At 38.8% G+C, this 17,000-nt stretch overlaps 1 long non-coding RNA gene across 2 annotated transcripts; it reads right to left on the reverse strand.

Moving 5' to 3' along the window:
• Positions 1-4,683: 4,683 nt before the first annotated feature.
• LOC129750637 (uncharacterized) lies at positions 4,684-9,282 on the reverse strand. 2 transcript variants are annotated; one of them, XR_008738432.1, is made up of 2 exons: positions 9,152-9,282; positions 4,684-5,283 (listed from the first exon to the last, which is right to left on the reverse strand). It is a non-coding gene; the product is annotated as an uncharacterized LOC129750637 (long non-coding RNA). The 2 variants fall into 2 exon arrangements; XR_008738433.1 differs by lacking the exon at positions 9,152-9,282 and adding an exon at positions 9,017-9,120.
• Positions 9,283-17,000: the final 7,718 nt, after the last annotated feature.

Raw genomic sequence — 17,000 nt, forward strand, 5'->3', positions numbered from 1 at the left:
AAAGCAATTTCAAATCTGTCCACGTGGACATCCGGAAGGGAGGTAGGGGTTTGCCAAATGTCCACGCTTGGCCACGGAGGGGGATGAGGGGGTCAAAAATCTCATTTTTCTGTCCATGTGGTATCTGAACGGCCCCCATGTGAATCAATCTTTTCGTCCATTTTCTTAACTTTTAATTTTTTCCAATAATTTATATTTTTTATCATATTTTTATATTAAACTTTATGCGCTTCTCGTTGGTCTGAATAAAAGAACGATTTTCTCGTTGTTACTTTAAACTATAACTATTGGATTTGGTTTAGTTGTTACATTTAATAAATACGTTCTATAAAAATTTAAATAGTTTCAGCCTAAGACAGTAAAAAATGTTAAGTTTTAATTTAAAATTTCCTACGGCTAGTGGTTGTATAAATATAATTTTCAATAAAATTTCCCTAAAAAAATGAGATCATGAGGTCCGATAAAAATACAAAACATTTTATAACCATTGAACGATGGCAATTGAAAAGCATTTAAGTAAACTTGAATTGTGTAGTAATCCAAGGATATAATTTTTTTTTCATGTCAACCAAACCACCATCAAATATCCAAATCCGTCTTCCAGCTTTAAAATTATTACGCCTGATTTTATGCAGCTGCAGAAGGAAACCTAATAGAAGATAGCAAAAGTTTATGTTTTTTCTAATAAAAAATTCTACCTTACCAATTGTTGGGTCTTTCCCAAATTTTAAAGGAACGTTAATTGACTACTCTTTTAAAAAACTGCAATTGAAAATGTGCATTTGGCTCGAGCTTTCATTCAAAAATATGTGAAATACTCTGAATAGTTTTTGGAGTAGTAAAAAATTGACCTTTTTTTATGTCGATTTGCGATGCTTCACGGCACATACACATTTTCTCCTGTAGCTCACAATAATCTCTGAACTTACTACTTCAAATCTGTATCCGTCATTTTCTGAAAATTCTAACCAAATCAAAGAAAATAATGATTTATTAGAAGCTAGTATTTCCACCCGTTTGTTTACATTTTCTTGCACACACACGACCTGTCAAAAATTAGCTTCGAAATCGCGAATTGATGAGTAGTTTGTCAGTCTATAAACCAGCTTTACCGAGCACAGTATGCTCTGCTGTTCGCGCCGCGAGTGATTAAAAAAAAAATTAAAATGGGAAAGAAGAAGGGCCCAATAGTTGTACGGATTCACCACAATGGCGTAGCAGGTAGGCAGGATTGTGATTCTATCGGTAGGTTGAGTGAATCCATCCGCTAACCTATGCCGCTCCCCGTAAGTTACCGTGCTGATAAAACAGCTTCACAGTACCAAACGAATTAAGGCTACGTAAGTACTTATTTTAAGGTTAACAGCAAACAGTTGAGAACCGAAGCTGCCAATCAATTTTATGCACGTCGGCTGAAAATTCGAATCGAGAAATTTTTTTTTTCAAATTATAGACAATATTTATCAATTAATAAAAAAAATTATTAACAATTCCAGCTCAAAGTGAAAATTGCTGGTAATTCAACAGTAGATCAATATTCGGACACTCTTTGAGTATTTTTTTTTGTACGAAATCATAAAAAGACAAAACTTTTGTTGAATTCTGATTCAATTTAGGTGCTGATTAAAGTGCCGCCATTTGTAGAAAATCTAAGATCGATGTTTTGGTTTCAAATATAGATGTCGTGATTCTGATAAATAAAAAAAAATGTCAATAGATAGCGCTGTAGTTGAATGTTGCGTCTTGACTAAACAAGTTCGGTAAGTCTGCTAATAGTTGTATCAATCACATTCAGAGGGCATTGAGGTTGAAATGTTTATTTCTAAAAAAAGCTGAATCAAATTCGAATTTCAAAACTAAATGTTATTTGAATCTTTTTGTTAAACGTGTTCGCAACAACGACTAAGGCAAGATTAGTCACGTAAGTATGCTAATTTATACCATATTTCTAGTTGACCATCAGCGATCGTCTATTAACAAAAAGACATTTCTGTTTCAGATCCAGATGAGGACCTTATTCTACACGGAAATAATTGTTGGATTAATGCGAAACTGGTGATTAAAAAAAAGTGAGAAGTCAAACAGAAAAGTAAGATATTCTTAAAAAAAATGGAATTTACGATTTGCTTCAATTAGACTGTATTAAATGACATTTGAAATTAATAAAATTAGACTTTTTTGTTAAATGTTTGTCGATTTGTAGAAACACGTTAAGAAAAAAAAACAAAAATCTTTGCATATCAATCGAACTGAAATGAAATGTCTATGAAGATATATTTAGTATAAACCATTTTTTGAGAATAAGATAAAATAATTAAAAAAAAAATCATAGATAATATTTTACCATTTATAATTAGTTTGAAACGATGTTGTGAAATGGCTAAAATAGACTCAATATGGTTTTTGTAATGACGGCACCGAATGAACATGACTCAATTTTAAATCTGAATTGTGACACAGTTATTTCTTTTTGTTTGTTAGTTTGTTTGTTTGTATGAATATCCTCAGCCGTTTTAAGATCCAAAGGGCTGAAGAATAAAAGTAAACCAAATAAATTTTGAATTAGAGGAAAGTGTCAAGGTCAAGGAGTTAAAAAAGATAGCAAGAAAAGGGTGAAGAGTAATAAAGCGAAGAGTAGAAAGTAAAACCCGGTTTACAATTCTTGTGAACTCGGATGCGAACATGAACGTGAACGTGAACGTGAATCCACAGTGAAATGCCAAATCGGTCAAATTTTCAAAATTAGCAACAGGTTTGTTCAATGACAGATAGAAATTAGTTTCGATCGGTAAATTACAGATCATTCAACCAATGTTTAAGTCGTATTAAAATTTAAATTCTAATTTCACAACGAAAAGGTATATAAAGCAACAGAAATAAGCTAGCAGTAACGAGCTTTAGCGATTCGTTTCTTTTGAAATCTTTTTTAAAAAAACGTTATGAATTTCATAAGTTTACTTCTACAAAATGGCCAATGATGTTTCAAAATTACTTTTATTAAAATTAAACAATCGAAAAGCTTTTATGAAATTTAAAAGCATTTATTCACTTTTGTTCATCAACTATGCTACTTTTCAGTTCTCTTTAAAAAAACTGACACAAGAATAAAAATATAATAAGAAGGCATGACTCAACCAATACTTTGAAAAGGCGGACATGAGAATGCATGATAAAATAGATATTGTAAACAAGAAGGTATTTAAACTGCAGAGTAGCAGATTTGATAACCAAAAGTATATTTTACCTTACTTCTGTCTATCAATGAATTTTTGATAGAAGTTACTCCGGATTGTGTGGGGCACGAATAGATGAGCCACCCTAAAGACACATACACTTGGAGTGAGTAAGTTCCAGCAGTTCAGATGCGGTCGTCTTCCAGGTGAGTCGCGCGTCGGCACATCAACCAAGTGTAACGGGGCGTGGGTGATCTCTAGGGATTGACGCAGTTGCACATTTGGCGACCGTTAGGACCCCGCGAGGGACCCTTGTTTCGGATACTCTGGACGATGGTTTCGCGAAATATCGTAATAGTGAAAGAACCTGCAAAGAGATCACCCATAGCCAAAAAAAAAAAAAAAGGAAAAGCGACCATAGAAAACGTGGACTATTTGAGACCGCAGTGCTGCCAAACTTCGATATTTTTTTTTGAAGAAAAATTATCTTTGAAGAATTTACTTTGGGAAAGTTTATGTGATTGCGAGTGCAAATGCGAGTCGGGAGGACCGCCGTGTAATGCGAGTTGGGAGGACCGCACAAGGATAATAGTACAGCGCGTCGGGAGGACAGCTGTTTTCCAGAAAGTGTGTTGGGAGGACCACTTTGGTAAGCATATTAGCGTGTCGGGAGGACAGCTGAAGTGTGTCGGGAGGACCACAAACGTGAATAAGTCATGTCATGAGGACAACCAAAGTGTGTCGGGAGGACCACAATGAAAAAAGCGCGTCGGGAGGACAGCTTGTGTTACAAAGTTTTTGAATGGGACCACTTTGAGTCTTCCAACACGCTGGAAGACGGCTAAAGTATATGGAATACGATGTATAAATAAAATGAAAAAAGCGTGCCAAAAGGACAGTGTTTAATGAGTATGTTGAGAATCACCCTGAATGGGAATAGACTTTAAACAAATTTGGATAAAAAAAAAAGAGAAAAGAAAATCGCAGTGGAAAACCCTGGAAAAATAAGACGTTAGTTCCACTGAACAGATAGAAAAAAGTTTCAAGGCATAAACTGTTTATTTACGATTTATTTTTATAAATTTAGCTGAAGCTCATTAACTTTTGGTACAAAGCGATAACACACAAAAAAAACAACTGGCAAGCCTGGTAAGCTATAATGAGGCACACAACTGAGTTCCTGAGAAAAAAACATCGCATGGCTTCCAGCGTGAGGACTGTGTGTGTGTGTTTGACGAATTTCAGAGTTCCATATTTGAGAGAGCCAGTAGTTTGTATCAGTGTATAAGTAGCATCGGTATTTTGCATTGGAAAAATAACGGCCATCCGACCAACATTGCGGAAATTTATCGCGGAAAGAAAATCAATCTTTTGAAAAGTGATTTCGCTTGTGGTGTCAGAAGTGGGATTTGACGCGGAAAGAAAATCAATTAAGTGATTCCACTGTGGTGTAAGGAAAAGGATTAAAGTAAGTAGTTCTTATTTCCCAAAAAAAAGACGAAAGCAAAGGTATGAATGGAACGTTTTATTTCAACAGCTTCGAAAATGAACTCCCCGGGAAAATATGTCCGAGCACCATCGGGAATTGAATCGGAGGACAGCGATGCGGGAAAATACGTTCGAGTTGTCCATGATCCCCAATATCCTCTTAATGACGACATGGATTATTCCCATTATTCTGCCGAGCTTCCAAATCCTGAGATGAACTTGGAATCAAAAGTACGGGAAATACAGAGTGTGATTGACGATTTAAGGAAGTCACAGGATACAAACTCCACAATTCATCCGGTGGCTCATTCTGGCGAGGGTGTGATTCGTTGGGATACAGTAAAGCCCTTTCCGAAAAACGTTCCGGCATCCAAAATGTGGGAGGCTTGGATGCATTTCATCGAAGATTTCGAAATTGCCGCTTCTCTTGCCAATGCTCGGAACCCAAAACGCCTTGTTGACATGCTGCTTCTATCGATGGGAAGTGATTTGAGGAGTATCATCCGCGCAGCCAAATTACGTCCTGTTGAGGAAGATGGTAACTTCTTCAAAAATTTCGTCAGAAACATCGGAGAGCATCTCAAGTCCATGACCAATCCGGCAGCTGAGCATGATTCGTTCACTAAAATGAAACAAGAAGAAGGTGAGTCGGCGGTGAATTTCCATGCCCGATTGACGGAAAAGGTGCGCCTCTGTGGGTATGGTGAGTTGGATCAGGACCGTTTCATCTGGAATCAACTGACGAGAGGCCTTCGAAACGAAGAAATTAAGAAAGATGCTCTCATTTATGGATACGACTCAAACCAAATCGTCAAATTCGCGACTCGAGCTGAAGCTTTTAATGCTAATTCTCCAACAGCCGTACCCGATTTAAACGCATACGTTATTGATAGGAATCGGTCGAGAAACTTTGATAACCCAAAGAAGCGCAGATCCAATAGTCCCTTCGGAAACACAGAAGAAAAAAGGTTTAATTCTTGGAAATCTCAGCATAACCAGAATTACGACGTTAGTAGAAGAAATCGTTGTTCCAATTGCTTCCAGTCCCACCGCGGGAGACAATGTCCAGCGAAGGACAAGGAGTGTTTTAGATGTCGGAAAAGTGGACATTATAGGATAGCGTGCCGATCTTTTAAAACCAGAGCAAATATGATAACGGACGAGAGAAATAATGAATGCCTTACTAGGAAAACCGAGGACCAGATGAAAGAACAGGTGACTGACTAAAATAAAAGCAAAATTTCTGTGTTTTTGAATCAATAAAAAAAATTGTTCAACTAATTTTGTTTTAATTTGTTCGGTTTAAATCCTTATTGCAGAAAACCAACCTCGACGTCAATGCCCTTTCGCTTCAGGACGTGTTGATAGATTGTCGCATTGGTTCATCCGAACCAATCAAGCTCCTGATTGATTCTGGAGCGGATGTGAACATAATAGGAGGTGAAGATTGGCGTACGCTGCTAACTCAGTTCAAAACCGGTAAAGTTAAGCTGACTATGAAAGAGAACGTTACTAGGGGTGACCTTCGGGCCTATGCAGCTTCCAGACCTATGATTGTAGCACACCGTTTTGAGGCAGAGGTCGAAGCTATTGGATTCTGTAAACCCAAAGTTTTAGCTGAGTTTCTAGTGGTGCTTGAAGGTAAGCGGTCTTTGCTCGGTAGGGTTTCATCTAGTGATATGAACCTGCTGCAAGTTGGAGCGTCTGTAAATTCATGTGAACAATCGGTCACATTCCCAAAAGTCCCCGGGGTAAAAATTAAATTTAGCATAGACAAAACAATTCCACCTACACGAAACGCTTATTACAATATACCGGCGGCCTATCGCGACGAAGCACGACGAAGATTGGAAAGCATGGAACGCAGAGGAATCATAGAGAAAGTCACTTCCGCCCCACAATGGATCAGCGGCATGTCCGCTGTTCCAAAGGGAAAGAATGACTTTAGGCTGGTAGTTAACATGCGGGGACCAAACAAGGCGATACAGAGGGAATATTTCCGCTTACCGTTGATTGATGAGATGAGGGTTCGACTATTTGGATCCAGATTTTTCACGAAACTTGACCTTTCGGACGCATTTTACCATCTGGAGCTTTCTGAAGAATCTCGTGAACTAACCACGTTTCTGTCCGAGGCGGGAATGTTCCGCTTCACCAGGCTCATGTTTGGCGTGAATTGCGCGCCTGAAATTTTTCAGCGCGAAATGACGCGAATACTCAAGGATGTAGAGAATAAAATCGTGTACATTGACGACATTTTAATTTTCGCCAATACTTTAGAAGATTTAAGAAAAACGGTGGACTTAGTGTTACAGAAATTGCATTCCAATAACCTGACTCTCAACACAGCTAAGTGTGAGTATGACCGAACAAAAGTTAAGTTTTTGGGCCACGAGTTAGATGAATATGGATTCCATATTGAGGCTTCGAAGGTAAAGGACATACAAAATTTCAGACCACCGGAAACTGCATCCGAGCTAAGAAGTTTTTTGGGACTGGCTTCATTTGTTAGTTCATATATCGAACATTTTGCTGACTTATCGCGACCGTTGTGGAAAACAGCGTCGTCGTCAAACTGGTCATGGGAGATAGAGCAGCAGGAAGCATTTGAAAAGATAAAAACGGCGGTTATAGATTCAACGGTGAGCTTGGGCTATTTTTCAGATGACGATCGAACCTACCTTTATACGGACGCTTCTCCACATGCGTTGGGGGCAGTTCTAGTCCAGCAAAATAACCAAGGGGCTCGTCGGATTATAAGTTTTGCGTCAAAAGCCCTATCCGTAACGGAAAAAAGATACGCCCAGAATCAACGAGAGGCTCTAAGTGCCGTTTGGGCAGTAGAGCACTTTTCTTACCTGCTCCTGGGAAGACATTTCGTGTTACGTACCGACGCACAGGGAATGACATTTATTCTCAACAGAACGCGCGAAGCATCAAAAAGGGCCTTGACGAGAGCTGATGGATGGGCTTTGCGTCTCAGCCCCTATAGATTCGACGTTGAATATATCCGAGGTCGCGAAAATATCGCGGACCCTTCATCCCGATTATACCAAGGAAATGATGAAGAATTTAACGATAAATTAAGTCCGTGGGAGATATGCAATCTAGAACCGAATCATGCCGAATTCCTCACAGAGGAAGAAATACGAATCTCCACAAAGGTTGACGAAACTATACAGCAAGTAATTAAATCCTTAGAAACGGGGATTTGGCCGAAAGAATTAATGGGCTTTAAGTCTATAGCTCCCTATCTTGAATATGCTGATGGTATCTTGCTGAAAAATGGTTGTGCTGTGATTCCCAAGTCCTTGAGGAAAAAAGCACTTCATGTCGCTCACACAGGCCATCCACTGGAGGCAAAATTCAAAAGTATTTTGCGGCGAAGGGTTTGGTGGCCAAAAATTGGAAAAGATGCGGAAGAATGGGTTAAAACGTGCGTAAGCTGCGCAATAAACGGTAAACCGGAAAGACCAACTCCTATGCAACGCTGTTTTGCGCCTAAAATTGCCTGGGACACAATTGCAATTGATTTTAATGGGCCTTACGCAAAACTTAACGGTATTTTGATTCTTGTTGTGATAGACCTTAGAACTAGATATGCTGTGGCACGCGTCGTTAGATCTACGAAATTCGAATTTACCAAAACGGTACTGGAAGGTATCTTTGAGCGAGAAGGATTTCCAAGAGCAATAAAATCGGACAACGGCCCCCCTTTCAACGGAGAAGAGTTCAAGAACTATTGCTCGGCAAGAGGCATCCAAAACATATTTTCGACACCATTTTATCCTCAACAGAATGGGTTGATTGAAGGATTTATGAAAATTGTAAACAAAGCCATGGCAACGGCGCTTTCAACGGACACAAACTATCAAAAGGAACTTCAAGCTGCAGTGCAAGCCTATAACGCCGCGGAGCATTCGATAACCAAAATTTCTCCGGAAGAAGCTATGTTGGGACGCAAAATTAGACGAGGACTGCCATTGATTCGCCCTGGGAAACCTGATCACGACGATTCGCAATTGGATTCTAAAGATTACGAAGCCAAAATCCGATCTAAAAATCGCGAGGATAAAAGACGGGGTGCCCGGAAAAGTCGTTTGAAACCGGGTGATACAGTTGTTATAGAACGCCTTACCAAATCCAAGGGAGACTCTCGATTCGATCCAAAGCGCTATATTGTGAAAGAGGACAGAAACGGCAGTCTGCTGCTTCAAGACTCTCATGGACAAACGATTAAACGCCATATAACACAAACCAAAAAAGTTCACGAATGGCGAGGACCGCTGGACGTTTCAGAAACAATTGAGGCTCCACAATCTTCAGAAGCTCCTCAAGAAACATCGACTACATACCCTCTAAGCAATGCTGCAGGACGCGACGTGTCAAGAGAGTCGCGAGATAGAAGGATTCCTGCATATCTTCACGACTATGTTCGCTTGATTGATGAAAATTTCTAGAAAAAAACGTTTAAGGTTAGTATTACGTACCAAAATAAATATTTCCAACACTGGTAACTGAAGACCTATGAATTTCCGACCAATTTGCTCGCTTCATCTTGATTTGGTTTCTTCACAGGATATCTCTTGGATTTCTTCAAAACAGCACCTATCTGTTCCGGGATTACTGGTAAAATGAAAGTGGAAAAAAAGCCTGTCCCACAATAAAATCGAGGCTTACTTTTCTTGTGCATTTAATATTCTCATGGCTACATTGTTAAAACGTGGAAAAAAAGATTTCAAATACATTTAATTAAACTATTTCATTTTTTTTTTCCTTTCGAGAAGAAGGGACATGTGTGGGGCACGAATAGATGAGCCACCCTAAAGACACATACACTTGGAGTGAGTAAGTTCCAGCAGTTCAGATGCGGTCGTCTTCCAGGTGAGTCGCGCGTCGGCACATCAACCAAGTGTAACGGGGCGTGGGTGATCTCTAGGGATTGACGCAGTTGCACACGGATAATTTAAAGTTAAGTGTTGATAGTGTCCTTAAAAATGAAAATAATAATAAATAATGATAATAATAAAAAAAAACTTATTGGTGAGCATAAAATCTATTAATGTTGAATTTTTTATCCCTTTTAAAATTATGCAATTTATCAAACGATTTGGACATAATCAATGATAAACAATTAAAGAACACTCAATTACCTTTATTGTTGAACGATGAGATATTTAAATTATGAATGGGTAGAAGTAAAATAAGAGAAGACATAAACGAAGCATAACCCTAATCGAAAGTAATGAAAGAATTGGAATAGGAATGAAATTCTTTTTAAACAAAATTAAGGCAGAGAAAACGTAATACATTCAAATCAATAAAAAAATAGAAAAGTTAACTAAAAAAGATGGCATGAAAAAAAAAGCATGATCTAAAGTAACAAGTGATGGCTTGGTATTACCATCACGGCTCAGTTAAAATTTAAATATAAAAGATGGCATGGAAAGGCATGACCCAAAGTAACTAATAGTGATGGATTAGAATGATCATCATGACACAATTGAAACTAAAAAAGATGGCATGGAAAGGCATGACCCAATTATTCTGAAGTGATGGCTTGGAATTACCATCATGACACAGTTAAAACTTAAAAAAAAGATGGCATGGAAAGGCATGACCCAAAATAACTTAAAGTGATGGCTCGGAATTACCATCATGAAACAATTGATACTAGAAAAGATGGCATGGAGAGGCATGACCCAAAGTAATGATAAAATGATGGCTTGGAATTACCATCTTGAAACAATTGAATCTTATAAAAAAAGATGGCATGGAAAGGCATGGCCCAAAGTAACTTAAAGTGATGGCTCGGAATTACCATCATGAAACAATTTATACTAGAAAAGATGGCATGGAGAGGCATGACCCAAAGTAATGATAAAATGATGGCTTGGAATTACCATCTTGAAACAATTGAATCTTATAAAAAAAGATGGCATGGAAAGGCATGACCCATAGTAACCTATAATGATGGCTTGGTATTACCATCACGGCTCAACTGAAATTTAAAAATAAAAGATGGCATGGTAAGGCATGACCCAAACTAACTAAAAGTGATGGCTTGGAATTACCATCATATAACATGTAAAACTTAAAAAAAAAAAGATGGCATGATCCAAGCACCCAAAGTAAATAATATGAAGTGATTGCTTGGAATTACCATTGTGCCACAGATAAAAACAAATCGTGAAATAGAATAGGCAGGATCGAATTATCATTAGAAAAAAAACAAAAAAAAAAGACAGAGTTAAAGCTGAAAAAAAAAAGAAATATTCTAGGGAAATCCCAAGAGAATTTAAATCTGAGGTTGAAAAGTCAAGAGTCCTAAGATTGAGAGTCAAGCGTCAAGAATGAAGGTTCGAGAGTCAAACATAGAATGTAAAGTTGAAGGAAAGAAGCTGAGGTTGAAAAGTCAAGAGTCGTTAGATTAAGAGTCAAGCGTCAAGAATGAATGTTCGAGGATCAAACATAGAAAGTATAGAGTGAAGGTTACAGTTGAGAGTCATGAGTTGTAGGCTACGAGTTGAAGGAAAGAAGCTGAGGTTGAAAAGTCAAGAGTCGTTAGATTAAGAGTCAAGCGTCAAGAATGGAGGTTCGAGGGTCAAACATAGAAAGTAAAGAGTGAAGGTCAAAGTTGAGAGTCATGCGGTATAGGCCACGAATTGAAGGAAAGAAGCTGAGGTTGGAAAGTCAAGAGTCGTAAAATTAAGAGTCAAACGTCAAGAATGGAGGTTCGAGGGTCAAACATAGAAAGTAACGAGTGAAGGTCAAAGTTGAGAGTCATGTGGTATATGCCACGAATTGAAGGAAAGAAGCTGAGGTTGGAAAGTCAAGAGTCGTTAGATTAAGAGTCAAGCAGCAAGAATGAAGGTTCGAGGGTCAAACATAGAAAGTAAAGAGTGAAGGTCAAAGTTGAGAGTCATGAGTTATAGGTCACGAGTTGAAGGAAAGAAGCTGAGGTTGAAAAGTCAAGAGTTAAAAGATTAAAAGTCAAGCATCAAGAATGAAGGTTCGAGGGTCAGACATGGAAAGTAAAGAGTGAAGGTCAAGTTGAGAGTCATGAGTTGTAGGCCACGAGTTGAAGGAAAGAAGCTGAGGTTGAAAAGTCAAGAGTCGTAAGATTAAGAATCAAGCGTCAAGAATGAAGGTTCGAGGGTCAAACAAAGGAAGATAAGAGTGAAGGTCAAAGTTGAGAGTCATGTGGTATAGGCCACGAATTGAAGGAAAGAAGCTGAGGTTGGAAAGTCAAGAGTCGTAAGATTAAGAGTCAAGCGTCAAGAATGAAGGTTCGAGGGTCAGACATAGAAAGTCAAGAGTGAAGGTCAAGTTGAGAGTCATGAGTTATATGCCACGAGTTGAAGGAAAGAAGCTGAGGTTGAAAAGTCAAGAGTCGTAAGATTAAGAGTCAAGCGTCAAGAATGAAGGTTCGAGGGTCAAACATAGAAAGTAAAGAGTGAAGGTCAAAGTTGAGAGTCATGTGGTATAGGTCACGAATTGAAGGAAAGAAGCTGAGGTTGGAAAGTCAAGAGTCGTAAGATTAAGAGTCAAGCGTCAAGAATGGAGGTTTGAGGGTCAAACATAGAAAGTAAAGAGTGAAGGTCAAAGTTGAGAGTCATGGGTTATAGGCCACGAGTTGAAGGAAAGAAGCTGAGGTTGGAAAGTCAAGAGTCGTAAGATTAAGAGTCAAGCGTCAAGAATGAAGGTTCGAGGGTCAGACATGGAAAGTAAAGAGTGAAGGTCAAGTTGAGAGTCATGAGTTATAGGCCACGAGTTGAAGGAAAGAAGCTGAGGTTGAAAAGTAAAGAGTTGTAAGGTTAAGAGTCAAGCGTCAAGAATGGAGGTTCGAGGGTCAAACAAAGGAAGATAAGAGTGAAGGTCAAAGTTGAGAGTCATGTGGTATAGGCCACGAATTGAAGGAAAGAAGCTGAGGTTGGAAAGTCAAAAGTCGTAAGATTAAGAGTCAAGCATCAAGAATGGAGGTTCGAGGGTCAAACAAAGGAAGCTAAGAGTGAAGGTCAAAGTTGAGAGTCATGTGGTATAGGCCACGAATTGAAGGAAAGAAGCTGAGGTTGGAAAGTCAAAAGTCGTAAGATTAAGAGTCAAGCATCAAGAATGGAGGTTCGAGGGTCAAACATAGAAAGTAAAGAGTGAAGGTCAAGTTGAGAGTCATGAGTTATAGGCCACGAGTTGAAGGAAAGAAGCTGAGGTTGAAAAGTCAAGAGTCGTTAGATTAAGAGTCATGCGTCAAGAATGAAGGTTCGAGGGTCAAACATAGAAAGTAAAGAGTGAAGGTCAAAGTTGAGAGTCATGAGTTATAGGCCCCGAGTTGAAGGAAAGAAGCTGAGGTTGAAAAGTAAAGAGTTGTATGGTTAAGAGTCAAGCGTCAAGAATGAAGGTTCGAGGGTCAAACAAAGGAAGATAAGAGTGAAGATCAAAGTTGAGAGTCATGTGGTATAGGCCACGAATTGAAGGAAAGAAGCTGAGGTTGGAAAGTCAAGAGTCGTAAGATTAAGAGTCAAGCGTCAAGAATGAAGGTTCGAGGGTCAGACATGGAAAGTAAAGAGTGAAGGTCAAGTTGAGAGTCATGAGTTATAGGCCACGAGTTGAAGGAAAGAAGCTGAGGTTGAAAAGTCAAGAGTCGTTAGATTAAGAGTCATGCGTCAAGAATGAAGGTTCGAGGGTCAAACATAGAAAGTAAAGAGTGAAGGTCAAAGTTGAGAGTCATGAGTTATAGGCCCCGAGTTGAAGGAAAGAAGCTGAGGTTGAAAAGTAAAGAGTTGTAAGGTTAAGAGTCAAGCGTCAAGAATGAAGGTTCGAGGGTCAAACAAAGGAAGATAAGAGTGAAGGTCAAAGTTGAGAGTCATGTGGTATAGGCCACGAATTGAAGGAAAGAAGCTGAGGTTGGAAAGTCAAAAGTCGTAAGATTAAGAGTCAAGCATCAAGAATGGAGGTTCGAGGGTCAAACATAGAAAGTAAAGAGTGAAGGTCAAGTTGAGAGTCATGAGTTATAGGCCACGAGTTGAAGGAAAGAAGCTGAGGTTGAAAAGTCAAGAGTTAAAAGATTAAGATTCAAGCGTCAAGAATGAAGGTTCGAGGATCAAACATAGAAAGTAAAGAGTGAAGGTCAAAGTTGAGAGTCATGTGGTATAGGCCACGAATTGAAGGAAAGAAGCTGAGGTTGAAAAGTCAAGAGTCGTTAGATTAAGAGTCATGCGTCAAGAATGAAGGTTCGAGGATCAAACATAGAAAGTAAAGAGTGAAGGTGAAAGTTGAGAGTCATGAGTTATAGGCCCCGAGTTGAAGGAAAGAAGCTGAGGTTGAAAAGTAAAGAGTTGTAAGGTTAAGAGTCAAGCGTCAAGAATGAAGGTTCGAGGGTCAAACAAAGGAAGATAAGAGTGAAGGTCAAAGTTGAGAGTCATGTGGTATAGGCCACGAATTGAAGGAAAGAAGCTGAGGTTGTAAAGTCAAAAGTCGTAAGATTAAGAGTCAAGCATCAAGAATGGAGGTTCGAGGGTCAAACAAAGGAAGCTAAGAGTGAAGGTCAAAGTTGAGAGACATGTGGTATAGGCCACGAATTGAAGGAAAGAAGCTGAGATTGGAAAGTCAAGAGTCGTTAGATTAAGAGTCAAGCAGCAAGAATGAAGATTCTAGGGTCAAACATAGAAAGTAAAGAGTGAAGGTCAAAGTTGAGAGTCATGAGTTATAGGTCACGAGTTGAAGGAAAGAAGCTGAGGTTGAAAAGTCAAGAGTTGTAAGATTAAGAGTCAAGCATCAAGAATGAAGGTTCGAGGGTCAGACATGGAAAGTAAAGAGTGAAGGTCAAGTTGAGAGTCATGAGTTGTAGGCCACGAGTTGAAGGAAAGAAGCTGAGGTTGAAAAGTCAAGAGTCGTAAGATTAAGAGTCAAGCGTCAAGAATGAAGGTTCGAGGGTCAAACAAAGGAAGATAAGAGTGAAGGTCAAAGTTGAGAGTCATGTGGTATAGGCCACGAATTGAAGGAAAGAAGCTGAGGTTGGAAAGTCAAGAGTCGTAAGATTAAGAGTCAAGCGTCAAGAATGAAGGTTCGAGGGTCAGACATGGAAAGTAAAGAGTGAAGGTCAAGTTGAGAGTCATGAGTTATAGGCCACGAGTTGAAGGAAAGAAGCTGAGGTTGAAAAGTCAAAAGTCGTAAGATTAAGAGTCAAGCGTCAAGAATGAAGGTTCGAGGGTCAAACATAGAAAGTAAAGAGTGAAGGTCAAAGTTGAGAGTCATGTGGTATAGGCCACGAATTGAAGGAAAGAAGCTGAGGTTGGAAAGTCAAGAGTCGTAAGATTAAGAGTCAAGCGTCAAGAATGGAGGTTTGAGGGTCAAACAAAGGAAGATAAGAGTGAAGGTCAAAGTTGAGAGTCATGGGTTATAGGCCACGAGTTGAAGGAAAGAAGCTGAGGTTGATAAGTCAAGAGTCGTAAGATTAAGAGTCAAGCGTCAAGAATGAAGGCTCGAGGGTCAAACAAAGGAAGCTAAGAGTGAAGGTCAATGTTGAAAGTCATGTGGTATAGGCCACGAATTGAAGGAAAGAAGCTGAGGTTGGAAAGTCAAGAGTCGTAAGATTAAGAGTCAAGCGTCAAGAATGAAGGTTCGAGGGTCAGACATGGAAAGTAAAGAGTGAAGGTCAAGTTGAGAGTCATGACTTATAGGCCACGAGTTGAAGGAAAGAAGCTGAGGTTGAAAAGTCAAGAGTCGTTAGATTAAGAGTCATGCGTCAAGAATGAAGGTTCGAGGGTCAAACATAGAAAGTAAAGAGTGAAGGTCAAAGTTGAGAGTCATGAGTTATAGGCCCCGAGTTGAAGGAAAGAAGCTGAGGTTGAAAAGTAAAGAGTTGTAAGGTTAAGAGTCAAGCGTCAAGAATGAAGGTTCGAGGGTCAAACAAAGGAAGTAAAGATCGAAGGTCAAAAGCTGAAAGTCATGAATTATAAGCCACGGGTTCAAAGAAAGAATCTGAGGTTGAAAAGTCAAGAGTCGTAAGATTAAGAGTCAAGCGTCAATAATGAATGTTCGAGGGTCAAATATAAGAAGTTAAGAGCGAAGGTCAAAAGTTGAAAGTCATTAATTATAAGCCACAAGTTGAATGAAAGAATCTGAGGTTGAAAAGTCAAGAGTCGTAAGGTTAAGAGTCAAGCGTCAAGAAAAAAGGTTCGAGGGTCAAACATAGAAAATAAGGAGTGAAGCTCAAAGTTGAGAGTCATGAGTTATAGACCACGAATTTAAGGAAAAAAGCTGAGGTTTAAAAGTCAAGAGTCGTGAGATTAAGAGTCAAGCGTCAAGAATGAATGTTTAAGGGTCAAACATAGGAAGGTTAAAAGTTGAGAGTCATGTGGTATAGGCAACGAGTTGACGGAAAGAAGCTGAGGTGGAAAAGTCAAGAGTCGTAAGATTAAGATTCAAGAGTCAAAAAAGAAGGTTCGACGGTCAAACATAGAAAGTAAAGAGCGGTGGTCAAAATTGAGAATCATGAGTAATAGACCTTGATAGACCGGCAACATAGAAACCTGTCATCTGGTTGTCTAAGCAATCTGTCAATTTTTTTCCTCAGCGCGTAGAAGATTCGTGACATTCTCTTAGATGCTGAATAGCGTTCTCTACAGCCACCTAAACGAACTTCAAAGTAGCTTTAAGATCTTCAATTTTACGCGGATAAACATTCTCTTCAGACACAAATGAGAGCTGATTAAGCTTCTATGAACATTTTTAAGGGAATTCTGGTTGCTTGGGGTACTATTAGTGAAAAGACTTGAAAAAAAATTCCAAGAAAAATGTACACTGTAAATTTTTGCCTCGATTTCCAGCAAAAAAAATTGCTGGAAACGTTCAGCAATCCAAATTTTTGCTGGAAACCAGCAATCGGTTTTCGAATTGCTGGATTTTTCAGCATTCGGTTATGTGCTTGTCATTTTTGCTGAAAAATCAGCAATCGATTTTCAAATTGCTGGACTTTCCAGCAATTGACCTAGTTTGCTGGAAAATCAGCAATCGAGTTGTCAATTTGGAGTTTGTTTTTGTTTCGTACGCTGAAGTAAGGTGAGATTCTATTTTACGAATTAAGGTTAAATTAATATAATTATTTTATTTTCCTCTATATTCTAGCAACCAGCAAACTTACCAAGGGTAAGTTTTTATTGTACAGGTAGATATTCCATAGAAGATACTCATCAAAACTATTTTTACAGGTGGCGGATGATCAACATTTTGGCACAAAGCGGCCACCCCAGAGCCGGTGTGAAAGTTGTGAAAAAAAAGTTTTTTTTTGGAAAATAAATTAATCCCTTATTGAAAATGGGAGAAAATAATTGTATTTAT

This window comes from Uranotaenia lowii, chromosome 3 (assembly GCF_029784155.1).
Source record: "Uranotaenia lowii strain MFRU-FL chromosome 3, ASM2978415v1, whole genome shotgun sequence".
Classification (NCBI taxonomy): Eukaryota; Metazoa; Arthropoda; class Insecta; order Diptera; family Culicidae; genus Uranotaenia; species Uranotaenia lowii.